An 8813-nucleotide genomic window follows, 5' to 3' on the forward strand; every position below is an offset into this window, starting at 1 on the left:
CGACTAATTTATTTTATTCATCCGTTTAGCGGACGACTAGCACTGTCCAATAAAATATGCCTAACCGCGCCGTCGCGTCCTTTCAAAATTAGCTCTTCAATTATAACCCTTCTGCGATTGTTTTAATAATTTCTAAGTCACTCTTATTATTCAAATATCCGGTACGATCAAACTGAAAGCGATATTTCCCCAAAATATTCCATCAAATTATTTCTCCCTTTCAATTTTACCTCGTCTACATTTACGCTAAAAGCATCCCGAAGCATCTTAATCAACGGTCTGCGAATATTAATTTAATTACTTATAACTTTTTACAACTTTTTCATAAAAAGAAACGAGAAACCCAAGCAATGAACTTCCCATTAAAATTATTTATATCTATGCTAATCCGTTTATGCAATTTCTTAAGGAAGATTAATATCTGCAAAGCAAAATATAAAATTTTGACTTAAAATAAATAATATGCATACTGATCCTAACACGATAAAAGTAATTGTTTACACTTACGAACAACCCTATAAAGAAAAATTACGTTGCATTAAAACACTCCAATACAAAAGACTGAGTGTTTTATACCTAGTACTAAGGTTGAACTTCTAGAGTAATAGCCTTAGAAATACTGTCATAATACAGAGTTAAACCGACTTTAACAACGTAATTTCCCACACAATATAGTGGAACATCGTTCTCCTCATAAAATATGGTTGTAAACAGTTTCTATGTATATTCATAACCTGCCTTTAAGTGCGGCAAGACGCCGAAGCAAGATGAATTACACATCTTGTCATCAAATTCACCTTACTGGATTAGGTTAGCCTCTCAGTTCTGTAACAGATTTCTTGAGAGAATTTTATAACATTATGAAAGCTGTAGCAACTTGATCGAAACTCGTGCAGTCTGAAGAATTCTCAACGATGTGTATAATGTTAGTAATTATTCTTTTGGTTTTTGTAAAAAAATAGTTAGTATCTAAAAATGATGTATGTGGGTCAGTTTAAATTAATGCAACAAGAGTTTTTAAGAGGCGCTTTCGAATCGCCTACAATCTACATACATTATTTAGAGTAACACTTTGTTTTATTATCTACAATGTATATTGTATTTTTAAGCAGTAGGTACTATTTAAATACAGTACTTATTTACAATGTTCAGATATATAGTTTATATATGTACAACAAATGCAAATTAGGGAAAATAATATGTGAAATTGTGTTAGTAACCAAAAGCCTGGCTTTTACCTAGTTCTGTTAACATAGGTCTAATATTATAACGTCTTGGCCAACATGGCCTCTAAAATAGTAAAAACAAACAGTTCAGCTTTAACTTAATAAAAGCTAATGAAAATTTCAACCAAATTACAACGCTGCCCTGAATTTTGATTCAACCTTCTGTATATAAACGAGATACACAATTTTACGTAAAATACTTGTTTAAAATTTAAATGAAGTGTAATCGAACTTAATTCCCTAGATTCATTATTTTCGCGTTAAATCTTATTTAAAATATATAAATACCTTTTCAGGTTTAAATGTTAAATATTATTCGAAATATTAAACTTAAAGTGAATGGTACAGAAAATAAATTAACATATTGAATTTCGTTTACAATTTAAATTATATTAAAGATGATATTTGAATAAAATAATTGACTTATTCTTAATTCTTAATGATACTAAAAAACTGGTTGTCTTATATTTCATTTTACGCAAATAAATTTTCTATTAGGTACCGTCCGCGTCATATCAGTCTGCCTGTTATGCTGTTTTTAATATTTTAAGATTGTAATATTTAGTATTAAATTATCAACACAAAACCGAGTTTGGCATACGTAATTAGTCTTACATTCTATGCCGATTATCACAAACTAAAGAAGTTAATAATTCTTCGTTAAATCCTCATCTAAAGAGCATAACGACAAACTGTTTAAATAGCAGACTAGATTAAACAGTGACGCTAAGAGTGTCGCGACTTGTACTGTAAACCCGTTCACTGTTAGATCCTTTCCACACGATATCAGTGGAAGCAAAATATATATGGCAATTGAGTTAAACAACTAAATAGATTACGATTTCTTACTACTACAAGTATTGTTCTAGTATGTCGCGCGACTTCGCCCGCTTTGTCTAAAACGTAATAATTTATATACTAAAACCTTCCTCTTGAATCACTCTTTTAAAAAAACCGCATCAAAATCCATTGCGTAGTTTTAAAGATCAAAGAATACATAGGGTCATAGGGACAGAGAAAACGACTTAGTTTTATATTATGTAGTGATTATGTATGGTAGAGCTATTTATTCCACAAAGTTTAATCTAATCATACAAATATAATTGCTTACAGAATTAAGTCAGATCTAGCATAGCATGTAAGGCTCAATTTGTTTTCGCCTCCTCACAATTCAATACATAGCTTATGTTTCTATTCCCGTGTGGAATTGCCTTTAATCGTGGATATAGAAGCACGGACGACCGCCGGCCTGCGGGTCTTTGTGAATACTTAATGAGCGACCTTCTGATAATTAAAACTGTTTGTGATAAAAATCTGTAAACAGTTTGTAAACAAAAAGACTCGTATGTCTGTTTTCTTATCTAGTTGTTCTTGTATGCGTTTGTTGTTAACATACTTGAATGCAGCTGTATACAAGTAGTTTAAAAAGCAACGCAAACTTAGAGATAGCAAAGGGAAATGCGTGCTTTATAAGAAACCGTTAGTATACTCTTTATATATGTTATATTTCCATTCTATGTATGTAGATTTACATATTTTGTAGTGTGTTTTAAGGTTTGAAGTATTTGTATTATCTGAATTTTTAACCATCAATATGACTGCGAAAAATGTGAGTAGAATTGAGTTACTAATGATGTCGGAATATTGTGAGCTTATAACGGATTAAATAAATATTCCATCCATTTTACATCAGATTAATACACATCTCTTTTGGGTTAAAGCGTAAACCATCAAATATGAATGTTTATTACTTGAAATTCTCTAAATGCTTTGTATTCTCGATGGACGAAACTAGCTTATATTTGTAACAAACAAATGAACAAGGAAATGCTAATGGGATTATACTCACATTTAACCGTGTCCCTGGTAAACATAATTGCTCTGTTATGCTATTTGGGCCCCTTTTAAGTAGTAATAGTGTTATCCATGATTCCGTTCAATAAATTTAAACTTATCTTAATCAAAAACACATTAGTGTTGTATATTTGCGAAACATAGTTTTAATTGCCTTGTAATTTTTTTTAAAATATTATAAAGCTTGTCACGCTAGAATGTTTTGTTCCATGACAACATAACAATTTTTATGATTTATTGAAAGAACGCGTTTTAGGAACATTTATCAACTACTTTACTCTATCCACTACTAACTAAAACATATAATCTTTTATTTTGATCAAAAACAATTTGAACAAATGTATAGACAGTCGAGCAATTATTATCAGAGTTCAGAGACCACATAACAGTAGCGTAAAGTATTTTGTATGAAATTATCCAACAAATAATAACGTCAAAAAGAATAATTTGATACGGATAAGGACATTATTATTTGTTTTATACGAAAAAAGCTTGAAAGTTAAAATGTATTCAATTTTAATTATAAACTGTTAAAAATGTATTTCCTTAAATATTATTAAAAATGTATACAATGTATATTTATTTAACAAGCAGATGTTGCGATTGATCCAAAACTTTTCGTAGACATGTGTGCTACGAGCGTGCTACGAACATTTAACTACGTAAATATTACAGTTCGTGGTTCATTCTGAACGCTTTAACAGTTAATGAAGTTGTGTTTGTTGTGGAATACCTTCTTAAATTATGTTCAATTTAATCGTATTTCCATATTCATATAAAATTTGAAGTTTAAATTACACTTTATGTTGAGCTTCTAATTTACCACTATAATCGCATTAACCATAATTCGTACTGTTAGGACCCTTTTTTCTTTGGATTATACTAAATTTAAAATGAAGTACTACTAAAAAAATGTTGTGTGGTTTTATGAAACCACGGTAAAAGTGAAACTGTTCGAACGCTTTATACCTACTCGGCAGCCGACCGTCACGCGACTTGCGCTACACAGACCAAAAAGTTTGAGACGATGTAATAAAAGTTTCACTTTAATAAGAATTTACAAGGATTGTATTATTGTTCAATTTCAATAGAGTTATTGTTACGATGAGCACTTTGTATTAGAAAAAAATGGAAATTCACTTGAAGTAAAGCATTTGCTTCACTATATTGTGACCTGTGTGAGAGAGCAACTGTTTTCACACACACATCACATAGTTTGTTTCACATAAAGAATACAAACGAGGTACTAACTGCATAATTCACGATGTGCGCTTTTTACTTGCAGAGGATTAATATGCCGCCATGTTTTCTAAACACGTTAACGTTGAACATAACAGACTTAGCTCGCAATTAGAGCCTAAATTTCAGATAGCGACACTAATATTTCATGCATGGTATGACATAATTGAACAATTACGATAACTTCGCGGTTGCGTGTTTTATTCATAATTTATACAGAAAATAATAATTAGCGCCCTCACGCAACCTGTTAATTATTTGATACACGCACACGTATCTCCTAATGATAATGTTAACAATTGCTCTTATGCCCGTCGAGTGTCTCACATAATTGGGTTTCATATTATAATGTGAAACCACAAAAAGTATTAAATATAATCCGATGACAAAACAGTGGCATCGGTTGTCAGTAATTAAAATTGTAACTGTAGTCTTTGTTTTTCACAAACGCTGATGGAACACTCGAATGGAACTGAAACAATACCTCTGTAATGCAGTCGGAATTTTTGCGAGCGGAATCCGAAGTGTGCATCCGTTTATTCATTAATTTTATCCGTTATCTTAAGGACTAAAACTACTGCCACGGAAATGCAGTGCACTCAGAGACGAGCTCGACTTATAAATTATTCAAGTAGTGAGACACTTCAAATATAGCACAGCCGTTGAACGTTATTTTGAGAACAACGACTGCTCCACCGACACTGAGCAGCGCAGGCTTGTCGCTTAACCCAATCTAGTGTAGCCAACTCGAACCGTAATCCATTTGACAGTATAAAGTGACGCGAATGACCGATATAGAATTATTTATTTGGCAATACAGATATTCTCGCCATATTTATGTAACTATGCCGAGAATAAGTTACTCTTTTATAACTTAAAAAGGGTTAAAACCCTTGTGGTTTAAAAGAAAACAATCATTCAGTTTTTTTTTTCAGTTTTACTTTAGTTTCAAATTTGATGAAACAACTCAAGCTTAAATAGAATGTAATTAAAAATAAATATTTAGTTTATAAATTATGTCAATGTATGGAACAAATTAATTTATTTCAAACTAAAATATAATTAGGTTACAACTGAGAAGAGCGTAGATTTATTTGCCTTTGAGTTCCGTTGTAAAACATTTTCATTTAATGCCCAAATATGCTTTATCTAGCAAAAGCTTTTGCAAAATTTTATACATAGATCTGATTTGTTTAGTAAGTATTTACTATTTTAGTTTCATCCAATTTGCTTTTTACAATTAACAACGAAATGTAGAATTATTTATTTTATCAAGTTAGACTTTCACAGAAATGTTCCTTTTAAGACTAACGCAGATCGCTCATAAATATTACCATTTAAAAAAGAAAGACAGATGAAAATGCAAAGCCAGTCAGACAATTAAAATAGGTCGTGAAATATAAATTTAGATTGTGTATTGATTTTTAAAGGTCTGGTCGAATATTCATTGAAACATTTTTATTCTAAAAGCTTTTGGTTCACCTCACAGTCAACATGATATCATCGTATCCTATAACAGTGAAACTCGAAATAAACTTTTTCAAGTGTTTTTGCGTGTGCAATAAAAAATTGCTAGAACATTCGATATTTCATAAAATGGAAAGGATTTTGGTCGTGGAATCGTTCCAATGCTTGCTTTTAATTTAATAATAATAAATCAAAAGATGGAAGTTAATTTAAATGACGAACATATCGATGTTTAATTGGACTTAATTTGGTAAAATCAAAAAATCTATCTTTTTATTTTCACTTTGTTTCAATAATATAATAAACTTCATACAATACTTTACTTCAGTTAATCTTAAAGCATAATCCAAAGTATATGTGATTATAGATAATGAATATATATATTAATAAAAGCTACATAGAATAATTGATCCATTTTTATTCCATAAGACTGCTGACTTTGCAACAATAGATGTTAGATAATATCGGTCATAACTATAAATTATCACGATAGAATGCTTAAGAAAAACATCGTTTTTAATTTTTGCCATTTTCCCCTTTTCTTCGCAAAGTAATTACTCCAAAGCCGTACTGTCTCTGAATCGCAATTCAGTATGTTTCATGCAAGACTGAAATAATAATAGCACGCCGTAAGCTTTGAAAGATTTAACTTCTTTGTGGGTGAAGCAGGCTTCCCTTACTATCCCCTCTCAACATTGTTCGCGCTGTGAGCTACGAACACGGAAATGAAAATAAAGAACAGAGAACGTTAATCAACCCCGAGGTAAAAGCAAATTAATAAAAAACTTTTAACGCAGAATAAACTTCACTAGCCAAACTTCCGACCTCGAAAGAGGCAAGAGTGATGCTGTGACACAAAATAATGACACAAAGGCTTTATTTTAAGAACCGCTATTATCTTTCCGCTGCACGGCTCGCTCTCGCTGTCGCTAAATTAAAATATCTTCGTAGAAGACTAAACCCGTTGTAAAGTAACTTTGAGATTTTTGTTTACAAATTGCTGATAAATGTGCATAAATCTTCCGGTTAATACTTTGTTGCATTATTCAATAGTATTAACTCGCGCCTAAGTAAGCGGCATTAGCTTGGTATTTATTGCTAACGCTTTTAAAGTTGTCGAGTCATTTATGGCGAGGGTTCCGTGTGCGGTGCGTAGAGACTATAGGCTTATGAGCACCGTGAGTACAATCTTAACACGGTCGGTGCGGATGGCGGCGCACTCTTGGCGTCGACTCAAAACCTCTTCATCCCCCTATGTCTCGCCGGTAAATAATTGCGGCCGTACCGCACACCACTCACCTCGACAATTACGTGCACTTTATTTAAAGGTGCTTCGCCTTTACTGTCTTACTTAAAGCCTTTTGGAGTTATTATGATGGGCCTTCGCGCTATTATGCATTAAATTGCTTTTGGAGACTAGCTTAAAATGAAACATGTTGGTTATTTTTTGTATCCAAAAACATATACATATAATATGATAGGATGATACACAGATAGGTAATAAATAAAACGATTTAAAACCATCAATCTATTTATTTACAAAAATAGTGTAAAGCTGAAGTAATGTATATAATTTTAATAGATTATTCCTATATAAACAATTCCAATAAAAAAATGAACACATAACTTAATAATTAAATACTTCATCGTTATTGATTTTAATAATTAGTTAAAAAAAATACCCTAACGTGTCTCTTTGGTCGATATATTTGTAGGTCAAACATCAAAGAAGGCTTACTCTATTTTTCGTTCAAGTTCCACATTTTGTTTATGCACTCGACTTTATGTTTACTGACAAACAAGGGTTTAAAATAATATTTGGAAAAATATGGAAAGTAGACAAAATAAATTGTATGAATATAGGTCGTGTTTTTATGTGTTTGCTATATCGTAAATATTTGACAACGTGTCCGTGTATAAATAGTTTGTGATAAAGCTTTATAAGGTCCATCAATTAGGGATAAGGACAAGCCGTTATGTATTTTTCTATATTATATTGTGTGACAATTTGTTTCTGTATTCCCTAAATCATTATCTAAATCGTGTGTATTAATAGTACTTTAATGTATCTAGTTAGTCTATTATTATAAAAAGAATTAAGTAACTGATGTTCAGGTTTGTAACAAACATGGATTGTTATTTGCCTAATGAATTTAAGATATAGACCACTTATAATTCAAAGAATTTTAATTGGGTAATTTTAAAATTTGAATTTGAGTCATTTTGTTAGCTCTACAAGGGAAAAAGATTCATTAAAAATGGTTGTGGTTGGAAGCAACTTGTTAGAGCTGAAATGTTATTGAAACTATGTGAAAAAATCTATCGAGAGAAAGATTTTGTTGAATACACGAGCCGCTGCCGTTCACAGAATATCTAAATTTGTTTTCGGATTCTATTCGGGGTCATGTTGTTTCATGTTTCAAGCTAAAATGTATTTTATTATGAACCTTTTTCACAATCAAATGTATGCAAACTGTTTTGCTTTGACGGCTTGATTTCAGCATGAATGCACAAGCTCGCGCCGACGTAATTCCATGGAAGATCAGTGTTAATGGACTAATAAAGAACCAAAAATTCACATTATTATGATTTGTATTATATTTGCTATGTGGATATCGTTTGATAATATAAACAAAAAATCGAGTTTAAAATCCGTTAAAAGTCTTAATTTATACCTAAATTATCGCTTATAGATATGTAATATAGAGACACGTTACAACAATATAGATCAATCCTTTTTGTAATCAAGGAAAGTCGTTGTTTCATTAATTCAGATTTACTTCGAAAATTAATCGGCGGACTTCGTTTTACAATGAAAACTTGAACATGAAAATTGATAAAAATTGCATGTGTTGTACGCATCCACAATTAAATTTCATCATTTATTATATATCTTTAAAGACACGTTTGGAAATTATGCAGATTATTTCGCAACTTACTTCGTTACAAACTAAAGAAAAATTGCCATATAAAAACTGTAAACTTGCTTCTACATTGATGTAATAAAATATAATCTGGGTTGCCTAA

This window comes from Colias philodice, chromosome 8 (assembly GCF_061535455.1).
Source record: "Colias philodice isolate Cphi_HAF_F1 chromosome 8, ilColPhil1 Martin Lab GWU primary, whole genome shotgun sequence".
Taxonomy (NCBI): Eukaryota; Metazoa; Arthropoda; class Insecta; order Lepidoptera; family Pieridae; genus Colias; species Colias philodice.